We start from the raw sequence: 23,024 nt of genomic DNA on the forward strand, positions 1-23,024 counted from the left end.
CCTGTTAGCCATTGACGGTGATATACACTCCTGGAAATGGAAAAAAGAACACATTGACACCGGTGTGTCAGACCCACCATACTTGCTCCGGACACTGCGAGAGGGCTGTACAAGCAATGATCACACGCACGGCACAGCGGACACACCAGGAACCGCGGTGTTGGACGTCGAATGGCGCTAGCTGCGCAGCATTTGTGCACCGCCGCCGTCAGTGTCAGCCAGTTTGCCGTGGCATACGGAGCTCCATCGCAGTCTTTAACACTGGTAGCATGCCGCGACAGCGTGGACGTGAACCGTATGTGCAGTTGACGGACTTTGAGCGAAGGCGTATAGTGGGCATGCGGGAGGCTGGGTGGACGTACCGCCGAATTGCTCAACACGTGGGGCGTGAGGTCTCCACAGTACATCGATGTTGTCGCCAGTGGTCGGCGGAAGGTGCACGTGCCCGTCGACCTGGGACCGGACCGCAGCGACGCACGGATGCACGCCAAGACCGTAGGATCCTACGCAGTGCCGTAGGGGACCGCACCGCCACTTCCCAGCAAATTAGGGACACTGTTGCTCGTGGGGTATCGGCGAGGACCATTCGCAACCGTCTCCATGAAGCTGGGCTACGGTCCCGCACACCGTTAGGCCGCCTTCCGCTCACGCCCCAACATCGTGCAGCCCGCCTCCAGTGGTGTCGCGACAGGCGTGAATGGAGGGACGAATGGAGACGTGTCGTCTTCAGCGATGAGAGTCGCTTCTGCCTTGGTGCCAATGATGGTCGTATGCGTGTTTGGCGCCGTGCAGGTGAGCGCCACAATCAGGACTGCATACGACCGAGGCACACAGGGCCAACACCCGGCATCATGGTGTGGGGAGCGATCTCCTACACTGGCCGTACACCACTGGTGATCGTCGAGGGGACACTGAATAGTGCACGGTACATCCAAACCGTCATCGAACCCATCGTTCTACCATTCCTAGACCGGCAAGGGAACTTGCTGTTCCAACAGCACAATGCACGTCCGCATGTATCCCGTGCCACCCAACGTGCTCTAGAAGGTTTAAGTCAACTACCCTGGCCAGCAAGATCTCCGGATCTGTCCCCCATTGAGCATGTTTGGGACTGGATGAAGCGTCGTCTCACGCGGTCTGCACGTCCAGCACGAACACTGGTCCATCTGAGGCGCCAGGTGGAAATGGCGTGGCAAGCCGTTCCACAGGACTACATCCGGCATCTCTACGATCGTCTCCATGGGAGAATAGCAGCCTGCATTGCTGCGAAAGGTGGATGTACAATGTACTAGTGCCGACATTGTGCATGCTCTGTTGCCTGTGTCTATGTGCCTGTGGTTCTGTCAGTGTGATCATGTGATGTATCTGACCCCAGGAATGTGTCAATAAAGTTTCCCCTTCCTGGGACAATGAATTCACGGTGTTCTTATTTCAATTTCCAGGAGTGTACCAAGTGGACTGGACGCTGGTGTCGAGAAAGCCTGCATGCACCACTTTCCGCACACGACACCATATGATCTGAGGAAACTTGTGTTCGATGGGATTGAGGGGTCGACTCATTTGTAATGTGCTGTGTGATAGTCTCTGTCCAGAGTATACGTTGGAGGGGTAAGGAGTGGGGGATGTAATTTAATTCCAGAAAGAAATCCCGAAAGTGATAAAATGGGGGTGGAATGTTTGACGACATGACTGGGGCTGACATGGAGACTGCCGCACACTCATGCAAAAGCAGTGTGGTCGGGCTCGTCGGGCGACGACGCCAGACTCTCAGTTGGGAGCAAACAGAAATATGGTAATATTGTCTGGCACGTAGAATAAGCCCGCACCACCACGATGGGAAAGCAACGGAGGAATACTGAACTTTAAATAAAACCCCAGTACAGACAAAGGATCCCATCGTCATCAACACACGATGGGTGACGGTAATCGTAACCGAGAACACTTGTGCCACGTAGGGATGCGAGAGGCGTGGTAGACATTCACGTATTGCGCACGATGCACAATGTCGAGAGATCTAAGCCGGTATTCCACAAGGCCGGCTCTGTTTGTTTGGAGGAGACATCTACTGTTTGTTGCAGCCGATCGACAGAGGTCATTCATAATATTAATGCCCAAACAGCGAACGCTGGTGGTCAGACTTAGTAGAGCGACGTATCTCTCAGGTAGACCCTCACCGATTTGCAGAACCTTCGATTTGGAAACGTTAAGACAGCTGCACAATGTCTCCCCATGCGTCGCCACCCAATTCAGAGCCGTGCGGACATCATCTTCATTGCGTAGGTAGAGGTCAAGATCGTCAGCATACGTCGTATAACAGAAGCGGGGTCCATGGAATGTCAGGCCCACCAGGCGTTGGCGAAGTCCCTGGAGTAGAGGCTCTAAAGCCAAAGCATACTGTATCGCTGGACTGAGCGTTCGATCACTAGAAGCACTGTGAGGCGACCATTACAGAGTATTCTTGAAGTTGCGCCACTACTGTTACTAAATGAGCAGGGAAACCCATATGCTGGAGGACCGATTTCAAAAAGGTGTAATCGGCATGGTCGAATGCCTGACTAAAGTCAAGCGAAGCCAATACACCAGGTAGATGTTGCGACCTCGCGAGTGCTATCATGTCCCTCCAATGGCAAAGGGCCATATGAATATTGTTGTCATCTTCTGGTGAAGTCTGATCAAGGGGCGTGACATATCTTGCTGCCTTCTTGAATTGTAAGGCCAACAAACGGGTGAAAATTTTCATGTCACTGTTGAGTAGAGTGATGGGCCAGTAATAACTGATCTGTGATCGCCCATGTGGCTTAAGGGACAGGATGATAACCCCATCAAGGAAGGCAGCTGGGATCGTCGTAGTGGTTGACATCAGTTCACGACAAAAAAAAAAAAAAAAAAATGGTTCAAATGGCTCTGAGCACTATGGGACTCAACTGCTGAGGTCATTAGTCCCCTAGAACTTAGAACTAGTTAAACCTAACTAACCTAAGGACATCACAAACATCCATGCCCGAGGCAGGATTCGAACCTGCGTCCGTAGCGGTCTTGCGGCTCCAGACTGCAGCGCCTTTAACCGCACGGCCACTTCGGCCGGCAGTTCACGACAGATGGACGTTCAAGTAGGTACCAACAGATGGCTAAAACACTTTTAAAATTCGTGGGGGAGGCCGTCAGGTCCAGGGGACTTATTGGTATCTCCCACCTTGATAGTATCTAGAACTTAAATGCCGGCCGCGGTGGTCTCGCGGTTCTAGGCGCGCAGTCCGCAACCGCGCGACTGCCACGGTCGCAGGTTCGAATCCTGCCTCGGGCGTGGATGTGTGTGATGTCCTTAGGTTAGTTAGGTTTAAGTAGTTCTAAGTTCTAGGGGACTGAGGACCACAGCTGTTAAGTCCCATAGTGCTCAGAGCCATTTGAACCAGAACTTCATTGGGGGTCACTTCTTCCTGAAGGTCTTCAGTCACGTCTTGCGGCACAGTGTTGACAGTGAGTGCCGCTACCTCCTCAATTAAGGTCGGGTGATGTGGGACGGCAGCATACACCCGGCTGAAATGAGAATGGAAAGCGTGACCAAGAGCGCATTTCATGGTGTATCGTTGACCGCCGCATCGGTAATGTCATGCGTGAGAGCTCGACGACGACGTCAGCGTTCTGTGACGAGGTGGTACATGGATGGCGTTTCGTGAGGCATATAGTCACAGTGCAGGACCTGACAAGGGTCCCTTGCGAGCGCCGTTGCATGAGTGAAATGATCTGCGGTTTAGCACGATACACTATCGAAGGGCAATCACATAGGATCGCATAATAACAGTCCATGGTGCTTGCTTGCCAAGCCTTGAAGTCTTTGTCATATCCCATTAATGCCCTGCACAGAGCCGGTTTCAAGCAGGATAGCCACCAGTATAAGCTGTATGTGAAGGCTGGGGGACATCAATGACAGAGGGCCCACGCATCCTCATCAGGGACGTCAGGTGGGAAGTGTTTAATTTCCACTGACCCCAACTGTGATACACCTGTTGTCAGTTGACGATGACATCACGCATGTAGGCTTCATGGTCGGAGAAAGCCAGACGCCAAACTTCGGCATGTCGACTGTCGCCAGCAAGGGGTATATACGGTCGAGGAGACTGAACGAATGCTCCGTATAGGTTGTGAAACCTGCGCAGGTGCCATGAACCTTTTTCCATGTGTGAACACACTGAAGTCGGTCGATGGTGACAGAGAGGGCTGCACACTCGAATGTCAGGGAAGTTGGTCAGTAGGCCGTTGTGTGGAGTTGAAATCGCTACTGAGGACAATTTCATCTAGGAGACCCTCAAAAAGCGGCGTTACCTTTAGCATTAGGAAGGTACACTATATCTTCAGCAGGGAGTCCAGCGTGGAAGAGGATGGCAACTCCGCTGTCATTGTCAGAGGCATGGGAGATGTGTGTCGTGTAGCCAGTGGTGGCGTAGAAATCAGCGACCATCTCTTTTTGGAGGAGGGCAATGTCAACATTAGCAGTGTAATTGGTCTCTCTAAACAATGCCAGTTTATGTGGAGCCTGAGGTGGCCAGATTAATCGTCGCGATGCGATAGTGTTGTGGATGTGCTCTCCCTATTGGCATCGAGGGTCTGGCAGAGATGTCCGGCTGGCGTGAAATATCTGATGCAGCCACTGTGGCGGCAATCACTGGGTGGAAGGAGGGTCAGGCACCACCATGGGACATTGCCTGACGGGTGAGCCGCCATCCTGATCTGCTCCATCGTTGACATCATCAGCGCAGAAACCCGGAACAAGTGGCAGGCGACTGTTGCAATCATCGAGGGCGTGGCGACGCTGCCATAATGGGATAGGGGGAACCTCTCTCCATGAGATCTATCGTTGTCAGGTAGGACCACAGGCGGTGGAAAGGACGCTCCTCAGAGCGGCCACTCCTGTCGTCAGGGCTCTCGAAGGGAGACTACTGTCTGATGCCACGTGAAGAAGTGTGTCGTCGAAGGGCGTTCGACTTCGCTTCTTCCATTTTCGGGGCGACCGCAGCATTTAGAGGTACTGTTCTGCGTCAGAATGTGGACGTTCAGTGTCCGAAGGTGCGCCCGTCTGAAGGAAAGCAGAGGTAGGCACTGCACTTGGTCCATGTCCATCGCAATGGGCGAGCTGGTCGTCGAGCTCTGGAGAGTTGATGGTTTCGTAGCTGTCGGCGGAGATGGTGCTGGTGAGGTCTCGGTCGCACCATCATTCCCAATGGAGAGTGCCGGTGGGAGAACACGCGCTTCCTGAAGTAATGCATGGGGTTGCGCACGGCTGAGGTGTAGCTGTCGTGTAAAGAAGTGACTCTCGCTTTGGGAGCTGCGTCACTGGTTGGGATCTGTAGCAAACGGCAACAGGGACAATCGGACCGAACATGGCCCGCTTGTCCAGATCTGGCACACGTCCACGACCGGCCATTATATACAACGATGGCTAGCACGCCGCCTATCAGCAGATAGGATAGTAAATGTTTGGACAGTTCAATCTTGATCTGGCGAACACCATTCAACACGTGGCATGTCGTGAACGTCCGCCAATTTTCCGCGATGTGGCCCAAAACATTGCTGCACGGTCGAAGGGCTTCGACGACCACTTCTTGTGGCACTTCGAAAGGGAGCTTCTTTTTTTTTTTTGGTCATCAGTCTACTGACTGGTTTGATGCGGCCCGCCACGAATTCCTTTCCTGTGCTAACCTCTTCATCTCAGAGTAGCACTTGCAACCTACGTCTTCAATTATTTGCTTGACGTATTCCAATCTCTGTCTTCCTCTACAGTTTTGCCCTCTACAGCTCCCTCTAGTACGATGGAAGCCATTCCCTCATGTCTTAGCAGATGTCCTATCATCCTGTTCCTTCTCCTTATCAGTGTTTTCCACATATTCCTTTCCTCTCCGATTCTGCGTAGAACCTCCTCATTCCTTACCTTATCAGTCCACCTAATTTTCAACATTCGTCTATAGCACCACATCTCAAATGCTTCGATTTTCTTCTGTTCCGGTTTTCCCACAGTCCATGTTTCACTACCATACAATGCTGCACTCCAGACGTACATCCTCAGAAATTTCTTCCTCAAATTAAGGCCGGTATTTGATATTAGTAGACTTCTCTTGGCCAGAAATGCCTTTTTTGCCATAGCGAGTTTGCCTTTGATGTCCTCCTTCCTCCGTCCGTCATTGGTTATTTTATTGCCTAGGTAGCAGAATTCCTTAACTTCACTGACTTCGTGACCATCAATCCTGATGTTAAGTTTCTCGCTGTTCTCATTTCTACTACTTCTCATTACCTTCGTCTTTCTCCGGTTTACTCTCAAACCATACTGTGTACTCGTTAGACTGTTCATTCCGTTCAGCAGATCATTTAATTCTTCTTCACTTTCACTCATGATAGCAATGTCATCAGCGAATCGTATCATTGATATCCTTTCACCTTGTATTTTAATTCCACTCCTGAACCATTCTTTTATTTCCATCATTGCTTCCTCGATGTACAGATTGAAGAGTAGGGGCGAAAGGCTACAGCCTTGTCTTACACTCTTCTTAAAACGAGCACTTCGTTCTTGATCGTCCACTCTTATTATTCCCTCTTCATTGTTGTACATATTGTATATGACCCGTCTCTCCCTTTAGCTTACCCCTACTTTTTTCAGAATCTCGAACAGCTTGCACCATTTTATATTGTCGAACGCTTTTTCCAGGTCGACAAATCCTATGAAAGTGTCTTGATTTTTCTTTAGCCTTGCTTCCATTATTAGCCGTAACGTCAGAATTACCTCTCTCGTCCCTTTACTTTTCCTAAAGCCAAACTGATCGTCACCTAGCGCATTCTCGATTTTCTTTTCCATTCTTCTGTATATTATTCTTGTAAGCAGCTTCGATAGCAGCCCTTCGACCGTGCAGCAATTATTCTTGTAAGCAGCTTCGATGCATGAGCTGTTAAGCTGATTGTGCGATAATTCTCGCACTTGTCAGCTCTTGCCGTCTTCGGAATTGTGTGGATGATGCTTTTCCGAACGTCAGATGGTATATCGCCAGACTCATATATTCTACACACCAACGTGAATAGTCGTTTTGTTGCCACTTCCCCCAATGATTTTAGAAATTCTGATGGAATGTTATCTATCCCTTCTGCCTTATTTGACCGTAAGTCCTCCAAAGCTCTTTTAAATTCCGATTCTAATACTGGATCCCCTATCTCTTCTAAATCGACTCCTGTTTCTTCTTCTATCACATCAGAAAAATATTCACCCTCATAGAGGCTTTCAATGTATTCTTTCCACCTATCTGCTCTCTCCTCTGCATTTAACAGTGGAATTCCCGTTGCACTCTTAATGTTACCACCGTTGCTTTTAATGTCACCAAAGGTTGATTTGACTTTCCTGTGTGCCGAGTCTGTCCTTCCGACAATCATATCTTTTTCGATGTCTTCACATTTTTCCTGCAGCCATTTCGTCTTAGCTTCCCAGCACTTCCTATTTATTTCATTCCTCAGCGACTTGTATTTCTGTATTCCTGATTTTCCCGGAACGTGTTTGTACTTCCTCCTTTCATCAATCAACTGAAGTATTTCTTCTGTTACCCATGGTTTCTTCGCAGCTACCTTCTTTGTACCTATGTTTTCCTTCCCAACTACTGTGATGGCCCTTTTTAGAGATGTCCATTCCTCTTCAACTGTACTGTCTACTGCGCTATTCCTTATTGCTGTATCTATAGCGTTAGAGAACTTCAAACGTATCTGGTCATTCCTTAGTACTTCCGTATCCTACTTCTTTGCGTATTGATTCTTCCTGACTAATGTCTTGAACTTCAGCCTACTCTTCATCACTACTATATTGTGATCTGAGTCTATATCTGCTCCTGGGTACGCCTTACAATCCAGTATCTGATTTCGGAATCTCTGTATGACCGTGATGTAATCTAATTGAAATCTTCCCGTATCTCCCGGCCTTTTCCAAGTATACCTCCTCCTCTTGTGATTCTTGAACAGGGTATTCGCTATTACTAGCTGAAACTTGTTATAGAACTCAGTCTTTCTCCTCTTTCATTCCTTGTCCCAAGCCCATATTCTCCTGTAATCTTTTCTTCTACTCCTTCCCCTACAACTGCATTCCAGTCGCCCATGACTATTAGATTTTCGTCCCCCTTTACGTATTGCATTACCCTTTCAATATCCTCGTACACTTTCTCTATCTGTTCATCTTCAGCTGCGACGTTGGCATGTATACCTGAATTATCGTTGTCGGTGTTGGTCTGCTGTCGATTCTGATTAGAACAACCCGGTCACTGAACTGTTCACAGTAACACATCCTCTGCCCTACCTTCCTATTCATAACGAATCCTACACCTGTTATACCATTTTCTGCTGTTGTTGATATTACCCGATACTCATCTGACCAGAAATCCTTGTCTTCCTTCCACTTCACTTCACTGACCCCTACTATATCTAGATGGAGCCTTTGCATTTCCCTTTTCAGATTTTCTAGTTTCCCTACCACGTTCAAGCTTCTGACATTCCACGCCCCGACTCGTAGAGCGTTATCCTTTCGTTGATTATTCAATCTTTTTCTCATGGTAACCTCCCCCTTGGCAGTCCCCTCCCGGAGATCCGAATGGGGGACTATTCCGGAATCTTTTGCCAATGGAGAGATCATCATGACACTTCTTCAATTACAGGCCACATGTCCTGTGGATACACGTTACGTGTCTTTAATGCAGTGGTTTCCGTTGTCTTCTGCATCCTCATGTCGTTGATCATTGCTGATTCTTCCGCCTTTAGGGGCAATTTCCCACCCCTAGGACAAGAGAGTGCCCTGAACCTCTATCCGCTCCTCCGCCCTCTTTGACAAGGCCGTTGGCAGAATGAGGCTGACTTCTTATGCCGGAAGTCTTCGGCCGCCAATGCTGATTATTTATCAAAATTCAGGCAGTGGCGGGGATCGAACCCGGGACCGAAGGCGTTTTGATTATGAGCTAGGGAGCTTAAGGACCCCAATTATTCGAAGACCGAAACCATCGTGTTCTACCGTCACCTCCTCAATATGCCCGTCAAAATGCTTAAACTTGAGTCAGTGTGCATGTTGTCGAACTATGTTAGGACGTGCCTCCTCCGTCGTCATTTCAGTACAGACGATATTACCGGTGAGAGTGAATATTTACCACTTCCTGTGGGTCCAGATGTAGCTCTTCGAGAACGAACTGTTCGATTTCAGAAGCGCGTGGCCGTGCATGTTCGGCTTGGAATGTTACTTTCAGTGTCGCTCGGTGGTATCAGTTCGCCATGAGCTGCAATAGTAATGAACGCTACACAACACAAATACCGCGACGCGGAAGAAAACATCTCGAGAGCGCTGTCCGGCAAACGGAGCCGGTCCGCAGACGACCACGGGCATAAGTCGATTGACTCCTAGATCACGAGTATCCGGATCAAAAGTATCCGGACACCCCTACGTAAGGCGGAATTGGCAATTAGTCACGAGAGGCGGATCCGCCAATATTTAAAGAGGTGGGAAGTGTTGTCATTAGAGACGCAGTAACAGCAGATTAGGCCTGCTAGGAGTGCTCAGTGACAACGAACGTGGACTGGATGTCACCTGAGTAACAGATCCGTCACCTACATTTCAACCTTTCTAGAGCTGCCCAAGTCGACTCTAGATGATGGAATAACCACAGATAAACCAAGACCGCGGTGACCTCTTGTACTGATGGACACGTACCATTGAGCAATGGGGAGGATGACTGTAAAATTCACTTTCGCTACCAGCAGTTTACCTACCACAGTAACTGTGGGTATGGAGTTAAAAAGAATGTGGTGCAACGGTCGAGCAGCTCCTCATAAGCCACACGTTTGTGTAGTCAATGTTTGAAGTGGTCTAAAGAGCGACGCCTCTGGAGAGTGGATAGTGGATGACTGGAAACGAGTGATTGGAGTGATGAAGAGCTCTCTATACCGTAGCAAACCGATGGAAGTGTTTGAGTTGGGCGATTGCCTGGAAAACGTTACCTGCCGTCATTTGCAGTGCTAACAGTGAAGTACAGGGGCGGTGATATCGCGATATGGTCGACTTTTTGGTGGTTGGGATCTGGTCCGCTTATTGTGCTTAAGAAAACGCTAAATGCAAAAGGATGTGAATACATTTTACAGAAATGTGCACTGTGTGCAACGCAGGAACGGCACGCAGACGATGTTATATCATCATGACAGCGCACGCTGTCAAAGCAGCATCTGCACGGTATGGTTTGTGGACAATAATATTCCTAAAATGGACTGACCTGCCAAGAGTCCAAACCTGAACCCAATGGGACACCTTCAGGATGAGTTACAGCTCCGACCTAGCTCTAGTTCTCAGCGCCGAACTTCGCTATCTTCTCAGATTTCAGCTTTTAAGGGAGAATGGGCCGCCAGTCCTCCAAAGATATACAGACACCTTACTGAATACGTACCCAACAGCCGTCATTAAGGCAATGGGTGCCCTCCAAGTTAGCCAAGCGGTCTAACGCACGGCTTTCCGGAGTGGGAAGGAGCGCCTGGTCCCCGGCACGAATCCGTCCGGCGGATTACTGTCGAGGTCCAGTGAGCCGGTGAGCCGGCCAGTCTATTGATGGTTTTTAGGCGGTTTTTTTCTCGAAAGTCAGATGGTATGTCACCAGACTCATACATTCTACACACCAACGTGAATAGTTATTTTGTTCCCCTTATTCCACCTCAGCTACACTGAGGTTCGGTGTGGGGCGGTGGAGGGGTGAACTGGACTGCGGTAGTCGTCGTGGGGTTGTTGACCACTGCGGCTGCTGTGGGGACGAAGCCTTTCCGTCGTTTCTAGAGTAAGTAGGCTGTTTAGATTTTTATGTTGGTAACGCCACGTAGTGCTCTGTATGAAAATTGCTGACTGCGCTGTGAGCAGTATGTGGCTGGTTGGACTCATTGTTGGAATATTCGCTTGTGTAGTGTTTGACAATTGGATGTGAACAGTGCGTAGCGTTGGGCAGTTGCAGGTGAGCCGCCAGCAGTGGTGGATCTGGGGAGAGAGATGCCAGAGTTTTGAGAGGATACTATGAGGGCACGATCTGGACGTGTGTCCGTCAGAAAATGGAAATGTGTTTAGTTGGAGGTCACAAAACTATATATATATATATATATTATGACTTTTGAACGCTATTAAGGTAAACACATTGTTTGTTCTCTATGAAAATCTTTCATTTGCTAACTATGCCTATCAGTAGTTAGAATCTTTTATTTAGATGGTAGTATTGGCGCTCGCTGTATTGCAGTAGTTCGAATAACGAAGCTTTTTGTGAGGTAAGTGATTCATGAAAGGTATAGGTTATTGTTAGTCAGGGCCATTCTTTTGTAGCGATTACTGAAAGTCAGATTGCGTTGCGCTAAAATGTTGTGTATCAGTTTAGTGATGATCAGAATAAGTAAAGATAAAACTGTCTGAGTACGTTGAGTTTTGCTCAGCTGTTTGAAAATGAAATAACGTAGAAGTTTACCAGCACAGTCATTCTTTACATTCCAAGGAGAAGTTTCACTAGGTCCCCGATTAACATACAGTACAATACAATACAAAGGGTTGACACATCTCATATTGATGTCCATTAATAGGTGTCAGGATACTTCTGATCAGATACTATGTTTATTCCGTGGATACCTGGTGTACTACTGTGTGCGATGACGTCAAGTCGAATAAAGTGCAAAAAGATTAGAAAAAAATACTCACCAGTGTATTATCCTCACAGTAGGCCTAGTGTTTCAAAGTCACATTTCAGAGTGGTAGCGTGGAACAATTGTTTTGGCACCCCTCAGCAACTGTGTACGACAACAGACCAGTGCGGCGTATATCGAAGCACACACGTGTGCCGTTCGCCTCCGCTGCTTGGGAACAATAGGCGTCACACACGGAACCGTCAAGGCCGCGTCCCGCAGTCGATACACGACTTGACCTTTCCCTCACATTCGCTCAACACTTCTCTGCTCTCCAGCTCTTGACGCCAGGCAGACGTCTCTTCCTCATGTATGTGGCTCACCCACTAGTCTTTAGTGACATACCCCACCTGATTTCAGGATTATTATGGAAAACAAATTAAGCCATTATAACGCACTTACGCTGTCATACCACTGCGATTAACAAGCTACGAATTCTTACTTTGACATCACAGTACACCTACTAGCTTTCCATATTTGTCATTATTGAACATTAAATATTGTTCACATCCCTCCCCCCCCCCCCCTTCCCAGTCAGCCCACATACATTTTCAGAAAGCTTCCACAATAGTTTGTGGTTGATTGTGACAAAAATCAAGTTTTCAAATGCAAGTCTTTCCGCCTGTAAAGGTCCACTTAATGTCTGCATGAGAATGTAGTCGACCAAAAGGAATGGAGAAGTAGGCGGTACTGATTTGAATCTTCCCAGGTTTTAAGCCGGATGATCGTGTCTGACTATCAAGAACTACGTGCACGGGCTCCAGTTCCACCTGGGTTGTAGGGACTACCGAAAGTATGGCGTCCCATTGCGTCCTAAGTCAACAACACCGACTTCTCTAAGCACAAATTTTGCTAATTGCCTTGAGACGCTGCCTATTTAGAAAAATGTTGCCACCATATTGCAACTCGATGGACTTCAGCCATAGCTCGAGGACCTAACGTTTTGGATATTGACGTGTTTTTCCATTGGATGTAGTTTCCTTTACACCAGAGTGCCACTAAGCAATTTTGTAGAACTCATAAGTAAAAAGTTCGACCCAGAGATGACAGACTTGTTTAGCCATGTGTTAACATCCACCTACTTTTTGTACAAGGAATGATATCATGAACAAACCTAAGGAGCAGCCGTGGGCAGTCCACTATTCCCAGAGGCAGCGAATCTGTTTATGGAACAGTTTGAGGTAACAGCATGTGGCATTTCTCCTGTCGGGAGATGATTCACCCACACACCCGATAACGCACACCCCTAAAACTATTAAAGTCTTTGGTTAATCAAGTTGACGTGACTTATGACTGGAACTACGTCATGCCATACTTCCACATCGTTTAAAAAGAATTATTCCATTTCACAAGACTACATCCTCTACATAAATGACGATTGAAGCGTGGTACAAATTTTAACTTAGGCATAGGACGACGTCGCATAGCAACAACAGACAGCAAAAGCTTGGGACGAGCATGACTATCTCGCGGATGTTTATCACGTGTACTAAACGTAACTGTAAAAAGACATTAAGATAGTGTGTGCATGCATGTAAAATACGTACACACAAGAATTTTTAATATCATGCTCGAACTTCAGCTATTATACTGGGTTGTCCATAAATCCTCGTGTTTTTTTATGTGAAATTTTCGGGTGAAAAATAAAATATTTTGGCAATGTGTTTTATGTTATTCAATAGAGAATTATGTGCTCTACAAAATACTGTGTTCAGTTTTTTGTGTGATATACTTCAAACTCTTTCAGATAATTGAAATGGAGAGTCAAATCGTGACAAAATAACATTCTGTTTTTTTTACGTTTAATTGAGGCGCCAAAGCCACAGAAGCTGCCAGAGAGATTTTTTAAGTGTATGGCGAAGAAGCGATGCTTCTTAGCACCACTCAAATTTGGTTAAAGCGATTCAAAGATGGCAATTTCGATCTCGAACACATGCGTGATACACCACGAATTGCCTGATCGCAACCTGAGTAAATGCAGAACTTTAAGTCCAACAAATGCGACCACTCAACAACGCTACCCAGCAAAGTGACATGGTCGGTGAAGAGGCGTTCTCCTGTAACACGACAACGCCCTCACATCGCCAAGGAAGCCATTCAAACGCTAGGCTGGGACGTGTTGCCACATGAACCGTATTCTCCCTACTTAACGCCTTCGGATTTCCATCTTTTTCGATACCCCTCGAATGCATTGCATGGCGTTTTTCCCAATAATTACTTGGAACTGTAGACTTGGGTGGGCGATTCCTTCGGGTGGAATCCAGATGACTTCTATCGTCGAAAGATTACAGGTTGTTGAATGTTGGGGAGAATTTATAAACAACAACGGAGAATACTTTTCTTTTTTTTGTAGGGCTTTTCCTATTTATTTTGTCAAAAATCTAAAAGTTAAGAAAAGCGAGGACTTATGGGCCAACCCAACACTTCGTATAGAAATAAGCACATATCAAAGAAGATGTTACGAATGCCTTGATATTAACACTTACTTTCCGGAGTTTGCTTTGCTTTGTACTTATCTGTGAAGCCCTGACACATTTCGTGTTCCCCTTATGCTACAATATATTTGGAAGTATTCTGAACTGCAAATGCTGCTGTGATTCTTGTGAATTCGTGTTGATTTACCGTCATCTTGGGCAACACAGACTTCGAAGAAGAGCAAAATTACAGCGTACACTTAGCCGATGCATTCCTCAGAACACTTGTAAATCTTCTAGGACAATCAAGAGCAATTATTTCTAGCGCTTACAACTGTAGAAGGAAAGTTACATTTGGTTTGGAGACGGAAGGGTAATAAACAGAAACTAGTCATTTAATGCAGAAGGTTGTAAATTCAATCAATGTAGTCTGGAAACATACTTCTGACTGCGGAGAAGTCACTTACGGGGTTCCCGAAGGCTCAATCTTAGGTCAATACTGTTTCTTATAAATGTAAACGATCTTCCATCTAACATACAACATACAGAATTAGTTCTTTTTGTACACGACACTAGTATTGTAATCAGTCCAAATATACGTAAAGAAACAGAACAAATGGTAAATAATGTTCTTAAAAGTGTCACTGACTGGTTTTCTGCGAACGGTCTCACCCTACAAAAAATTTTAAAAAGACACAACATATTCAGTTCTGCACATCTAGGGGTGCTACGCCAACGTTTAATGTTACACATGGTGAGAAAATAATAGATGGGGAATAAACAGAGTGGAAACTTCAAAATTCGTAGGTGTCCATATCGATGAGAATTTAAATCGGAAATAACACATTTTGGAACTCCTAGAACTACTTAGTTCAGTTGCATTTGTAATTGAATCATTGTAAATCTTGGAGTAAGGCAGATCAGTAAGTTGGCGTATTTTGCTTGTTTTCATTCAATAATGTCGTGTGAAATAACGATCTGGGGTAGCTCAACTTTAAGAAAGAAAGTCTTCATCGCACAAAAACACGAATAATATGTAGTGATCACCTATGATCACTTCATACACATCTGTTTAAGGAGTTGGGCACTGTGACTACTGTTCCACAGTGTATTTGCTCCCTCATGAAATGCGAGGACTTGTAAATAATCCACTACAGTTCATAAGGAACAATGATGTTTATAACTACAATACCAGAAGGAAAAATGACGTTCATTACTCCACATTAGGGTTGTCTTTAGCACAAAAAGTGATGCACAATGGTGGAAGAAAAATTGTTGATCACTTATCCAGTGATATAAAATGTCTGACAGACAGCGAAGTAAAATTTGGAACCTAAAAATATTTCTTCTTGGCAACTCCTTCTATTGCGTAGAAGAATTTCTGTTACTGCAGTGTGTAAATTGTGATGGGTAAGAATTACTTATTTCACATCACTATATCTTTTTCCTCTAGACCCTAGAAATGCTCAAAATGTACCCACATGAACAAATTAATTTGCGACGTGGATGTAAAAAATTAATACATTAATTAAACATTAATACTGTATAACACGTTATATGTCCTTAATGTTCTGTAGAAACTGTAACTCGTTCAATCTGAGTATGCCTGGTTAGGTGTAAGAGAGGGCCTGAAGGCACTAATCTTGCTAGGTAAAATAAATGCATAAATAAATAAATAAATAAATAAAATGATTCATTCCACATCATTACGATCTATCGTACAAAACTGTACATGGAAAAGTAACTAACGACCGCTGACACCGTAACGAGCCCTGAACTTAATGCGAGAATTAAGAACACAGTTTCAACGAAACCAGCTAGACGTGATCTGCGTAGACAAAACAGTCACGGTTGTGATTCTGCGAGACTCGTGTACGTGCGCTTTACGGCAGGTAACTACAGTGCTACAGGTGGGTTGCAATTACGTTGAGGCCTTCAGTGGGCGTACCTGCGACTGCACGCGAACTATCGGCGTAGCGACGATAACAACTCAGCAGGTGCCAGAGCGTCAGCACTAACCTGGTGTCTTCTGTAGAAGCGACACGTTATCCCGCTGCACACAGAAAGCACAGGCCGTCCACTCTTGGAATGCTACAGGGAAATAAATGCTTGGATGCGCCAGAGGTTCAGTGTTACCATAATGGAAGTAGGATACTGGAGGATACCATGTGATTTTACTGACTAAAAAATACTAAAAGCTAGCAATGACAATTGGTTGCACCTTGGAAAAGTGTAAACATAATCAGAGCAGTTTACTGGATTAATTAACTATTCTCTTCAAGAATTGCATTACACACAGATCCGTAACCAAAGCCCATTTTGACGTGCCTTCTGACCAATATTACTTATTTGCATTATTCTCGAACACCGTGCCGCCTCGTATCTGATGGTAGCGGTAATAATCTATCTAATTATTCCTCCGTTTTCTTAAGTTGGCTGCAAATTGCCTCTAAAGTAACACTAACCGGTACATTAAGATGCGAATGTCGCCGCTATGACAACCTGTCTTAACCTTACATTTAAAATCATTAACAATGCCACAACATATTTCGCGCACGTATTTGGTCCTTTCTATGTACTGGTCTGTGGTTTGCCTATGAAGTGGGGTCGATTCCTACATCGCTACCACAGCTGGTGGGCCTTAAGGTAAGCATGACAAGCACGTATGTGCAAGCATTTTGTACAAGCTTTCTCAAATACCCATATCCTACACACAGTACAAGTATGCATATATGTCGGTTTTTCGCTCCGCTTTTGGCTGGCTTTTACGTTGCGATGAGGGGAAAAAAACAACAACGAAAGAGGAAACTTGAAGTGTGGTATAAAGACTGGTTAATGAAACGATATTATATATATATATATATATATATATATATATATATATATATATATAAAGACGCTGGGAAATATTGTACGATTGAAGGTTGAGGCGGTCGGAAGCGGCTGCAGACTGTAAACACGCCTCGCGCGATCCGCGGGCCGAGTTGCCGTACTCTATGCCGCATGCACGGCCAACACTACGTAGGTAAATCCTCATCCGCCCTCTTTTAAGCAAAGTTTGAATCACAATAGCAACATGCGTTACATCACTATACGCGTCCTTTCCAGAGCGTTCGAATGATGGTAAAAAGTATAGCGTCCCATTTAAAAAACATGTACTTGCCTCATTATCTCGGACAATATAAACGTTGTGATTATTGCGCATGTACCAACGTATGTGCCCTATAGTCCGCTATGATTCGCCGGAAACTGCATGCCGATACGTGCAATCGCTCCTGGAATAAAGGGAGCGTTACGTCTTACGCGACTCACCCTGTATATATTCTCACAGTAAGTGAGTCAATGAGTTTAAGATACTATCATAATTGGTATAATTATTTCAGGTTCAATGGAAACCATCTTTGGACCTCACTCGTAACACCGTTGATTAAAAAGTACGATACAGTCATGAGAGAAACTGTAACAAAACACGAAAGACTGACGGCAACATTAAGATTTCTCGTGAGCTTAATGGGCTGTGAATACCTTATACACGCATCTATACACACATATGTAATAATCGAGTTGCCCTGATTAATAAATTCCTTGCATTTTTTCACTCCTGTAGTTGTTTATATCTTTTTAATAACGACATATGACAGGGTCAACTCTGCCAGCATTTTGCAGTTGATTTGCTCCACATCGATCGACTCTGTGCCACTACGAAGATAGCCTCACAACTGACATTTGCTTGTACAAGTCTGCATCTTGTCGATAAACACGCTCAAGAATGCAAAAGTTGATATGCTTGTACAAATTAGCATAACATACAATCTATCTAGGTTTTTAAACAGCTTGAACAGTCCGAATCTTGCGCAAAATTGTGCAACAGACAGTAAAGCATGCTTGTACAACGTGATTGACCATTAGTGTCCCAGCGCACTTTTTGCTTCTGCTTCGGCCTCCTCCGGCCAAAAGTCCTAGCTTCGGCCAAAACCTTCGGATTCGCCCAAAATATGCTGAAGTTTTGACCGAAGACGAAGGTTTCTAGCAAGCCCTCAAATTGAACTAACTGTTAGAATTGCACATGCGCGGTGGATACCTGACGATTAAACTGCAACAATCGCGCAGCTGTCACATACTTGGCGCGGTCTGTAGTACAGGCAGCTCAAAATATTCTTTTTGAGTCCCTTTAAATTTTTGTATTACAAAGTTAAGATCTTACCCCATTGTTCTTTTTAGGAATGAAGAGTTTTGAACCTAATACGACAAATCATCTGCAAGCTAACGAAAAAAAATTTAATTTTAAACCAAAGAGCATTTATTTGCTAGAAGATGGTTTGTATCTGACAAATACGTGTCATGTTGCGTATTCTACTGCTCTATATACTTGAAGAACCAAAATACGAAGTTCTGTTTTTCTTTATCTACTTAAATGTTAAAGGCGGTAGATGCTCGGATGCTAAGTCTTTTTATTCAGTCAGATAATTTGAGCAGTAAGTGAAATGGCATATTTTTTCACGTCACATATTTTCTTTTTGAAAAAGAGGTGTGTTTTCTTTCAGCATCGTTGGCTCCTGTTTGTGAGAATTTTAGGACGAACAGTAAATTCTAAAGACATGCAGTCACCACCTAGAAGTCCAGAAAAGCAATAAAAATAAAAAATATTAGTAATAATAATAACATTTCAAATCCTCAAGAAATTTGTAATTTTAGAGAAGTCGAATCATCGCACAAGATTTTCTGCTTTTAGTTCTAGTAAGAATAACTTCGCCGTTGCGAATTGCCTTGCCTTTATTAATCTGTATTTCAGTGTAAAACATGCCAAAAAAGTTGTGGATTATCCATTTCGTAGACCACATTCAGTGATGCGAGGCGAACACAGGGAAACCCGTGTAAACGACCAATACAGTCGGAAGCACTGTGATCGGTCGACGTCTGTCGAAAATAATCTGACGACCGATGTCAGTTGCATTGTGACCGTACCCTTATACGCACATAGATTATATTTTTAATTAATCAAAAGTTCATATTCGTGGCCTCTCTGGTCTAATGGTTTGCGCTCCAAACTCGAAGCCGAGGGGTTGCACGTTCGAATGACGTGGTTAGTTGTGTGTGTGATGAGCACGAGCATTTATACCAATAGCATGGATTTTTCTGTGTATTTAAGTATGTTTGTTACTCTGTCTAATCGCCATAGTACTAGCTTCGGCGTAGTTTGTGGCTAGAGATTGTTGACATGATTGTTGAAAGATTTGTTTGTTTCTTATCTTTTCTTTCGGGAACATAATGGCTTCTGTGAGACTAAATCCTATCTGGGAATATTTATGGAAAAACAATGATAATGCAACTTGTGAAGTATGTAGTAAATCACTATCTCTTGGTAAAGCTTTACCAAAAACACAGACCATTACAAATATTAAAAGTTATTAGCCAGACTTCATAAAAGTGAACGAACAGCTTATTGTAAAGCAAATGAAAAACACCACAGTTTGATCAAAAAAGAACGAGACAATTAACTCTTCGTAACACAGAGAGGTAGACAAACAATCAACTTCACCGGATATAATTGAGAAAAAAAGTAGCTCCGTTGTGGTCTGATATCATCCGACATCGTTGCAAATCGATAAAAGTATTACGGATCTCACTATCGAAGACACGCTGACATACAACGTTGTTTAGGAAGATGCATTTTGTAGGCTGAGTTTGATTTACCCTGACACACCATCAAAGTACAGGAAAAAGTCTGAGAAACACTTTAGAACGACTTTAGTACCAGCGACATACGAAAACGTAAAAGGGGAAGTCGTACATCCTTTAGAAAAGACTGAATGGGTCAGTTTTACCACTGACATATGGAGTAATCCAGCAAAGATGTGCTTGTTGCTGAATTGCACAGCCCACTTCATTAAAGGCCCTAAAAGGGAAAAAATTATACTGGCAGCCAGCGCCTTGGAAAAAGATCACACAGGACAGCATATTCCAGAGAAACTTAACCAAATTATTGCCCAATTTAATTTAACACATCCTAGTGGGTATCTGCGACATCCTTTTAACATGCAAGCAGCCGTGTGTTGTGGAACATTTGCTTATTATGGATGCGTAGCTCATACGCTGGAGCTAGTTATTCATGACGTTGTATTCAAGGACGCTGCTGTAATGCATATAATACAAAAAGTCTCAAATTGGTAGGACATTTTAAAAGAAAAGAAAAAGCTTCCGGAAATTAAAACAAGTTTCAAGAAACCTGCAACTTACCCAAACACGTATTGATTCTTGACGTCGAAACCGCTAGAACAGCACTTATTTAATGTTGGAGAAACTCTTTGAACAAAAGGTTTCTATCAATTTATACACGGCAGAATGTGGTGGAGTAATAGTACCAAGTGCAGAAGAATGGGTACAAATAAGCTACCATATAACAGTACTTAACGACTCTTCATCAATATCGTTAATAATATTGTCATGCTCAATTCAAAATTGACCGCCAAAGATGAAGATACTGAAAATGTAAAATTACTCAAGGCCCAGTTGCGCGAGTCTGTTAACGGGAGATTTTATTACACAAGAAATACTCCGCATTTATTGATTACAACTCTAGTAGGTTCCAGTTTTAAAATGAAGTATTTGTCTAGTGATGAAATGGAAAACACGAAGACCGAAATATTATCATTTCTAAGACAGAATGGGTCTCTGTCAAGTCAAATTGCTCGTGTGGGCGTAGAAGTTAATAAGCCTAGACCTTCCCGTTCAACTACAGATGCAGATATCGAAAATGCATCCTCAAAAATGATGATGGTTTACGGGATTCACATGATGAACTTGCATTACCTGTCGCAAGTGGTAACGTGTTGGATTTGGAACATCACCGTTCTCATTTTGAAGAACATCTAACATGTTTTTCAAAAGAGCCTTTGCTTCCAAGGAATTCTGACATATGAATATTGGACTTCTAGACCATATTCTTACTTACGTCCAGTTGCACTTAAATATTTATCTGCTTCTCCTACTAGTGTTCCTAGTGAACAACTATTCCGGGCAGCGGGACAGATATATGCGGACAGGCGATCTAACTTGATTTGTGAAAATGTGGAAAAATTATTACTTTTACCTTAAAACACAACACTGCTTAACTTTGATTATTAATTCTATTTCATTGATAGATATTAAAACACTAATGGAAATTTGAGATTCATTTGGCTGTTATTATGCGCGTTTCCAGTAGTAATTGTTCAAGTATTTTTTTAAGTAAATAAATATTATAATTGTTGTTTCTGATAGGTTGCAAGATAATTTTAACCATTTAGTTAAACTGTTTGCACTATATTTAAAAAATCATTACTTTTTTCACATTTTACCAATCTTGAACGAAATTTCTTAGGGTTACTAAACCTTCGGCTTCGGCCAGAAATCGACCTTCGGTCGGACACTATTGACCGTGCATGTACGTCAAGCTTGCAGTTGCGCACAACCACCTGTTATTTTAATCATCGATGCCTGAGGATGCTTTATTAACATCATACAAGCTCACAACTGAAGCCCGCTCCGTCTGCCGGCATTTTTGGCCCTTTAAGAAAGTCAATAAAAATTCCATAAGACGAGCTGACAGCATAGCTGATCATGCAGCAGTGCAACTACCAAATCTCTCACAAACAACGTGAATGGTGGGAGGTAGCCGAGAGCACAAACAAGGGAAACATACAGTAAGTTGCGATGAATTCGCTTTTACACTGCTCTCTGCCATAGCACTCCACTTCACACGCAGAGCACCTGAGGAAGCTTGCAGTTAAGAATATCTTGTCCAACAATGTATCGCTGTAGAGAGTCTGTAATGGTTTTAGAGAGTTCCGAGTGGGTCTGTTTTAGGCAGTCAATAACGTAGGCCTTCGCCTCAACATGTTACAAGGTGTTGGTAGGTTCCTACGGGACCAAACTGCTGAGTTCATCGGCCTCTAGGCTTACACACTACTTAATCTAACTTAAACTAAGTTACGCTGAGAACAACACACACACCCCTGCCCGAGGGAGAACTCGAAACTCCGACAGCGGCAACCGTGCGAACCGCGGCTAGATGCCTCAGACCGCGAGGCTACCCCACGCTACCAATGCTAGAAGGTAAAAATGCCTCTGATTACATTGTTAGAAAAGTCCAAAAATGGTTCTATGAGCGTGAGGCTGCAATTTTCTTCAAGCTGAACGTGAAGGTGCTGCGGCAGATGCCTATCGCTTGGAATACGACATCTGTTCCCCCACCTCTGCTGTAACTGAAGTAACTTTATCAACGCAGTCAGTTCTGTAATTTATTTTTTGTCTTAAGCCGTATGCATGCTACTGTGTTTGGACCTAATAATCCAAAAAAGTTGCGTTTACTAGACATTAATTCTGCGGCAGCACTAATGTACAGTAGAATTAGTATCCTAACAACATCTTCGAAGCACCTACACACAGAGTACTTTGAGGTCTTTGGCACCAAACGTCTATGGGTGATTGAGGACATCATGGGGTACACTTCTGTTGAAAACAAAATGTAAGTGGATGCTCTTGGTGACGTTAGGCGTCCTTTAGCATTTGCCAACCCTGGACGATGAGACTTCAGCAAACCAGCAGCGTCTTCTCACCTGGTGTGTCACAAGTAGTGGAGTAAGGATGGATTCTACCCCACTCTCCATTGTTGCCAAATTTATACAAAATGGCGGCTGTCTCCCACCTCCTCTCTCTGCTGCTGAATTGTCCTACAGCTGCCTCCACACTCTGCCGCCCCCCCCCTTCTCCCGTTTTCTGCTGCCCCCACCCTCACTTTTCCTGGTTGTGTGTGTATACGTTCACCTCGAAGTTTGAAGAGCGACTATTCTAATCCATAAACCCATCACCAGAGGGTGCTCGAAACTGTTCTACAGCCGGCCCCAGATGCCTCAACTCTACCCTCCCCCC

Source organism: Schistocerca serialis, chromosome 1, assembly GCF_023864345.2.
Source record: "Schistocerca serialis cubense isolate TAMUIC-IGC-003099 chromosome 1, iqSchSeri2.2, whole genome shotgun sequence".
NCBI classification, from domain to species: domain Eukaryota; kingdom Metazoa; phylum Arthropoda; class Insecta; order Orthoptera; family Acrididae; genus Schistocerca; species Schistocerca serialis.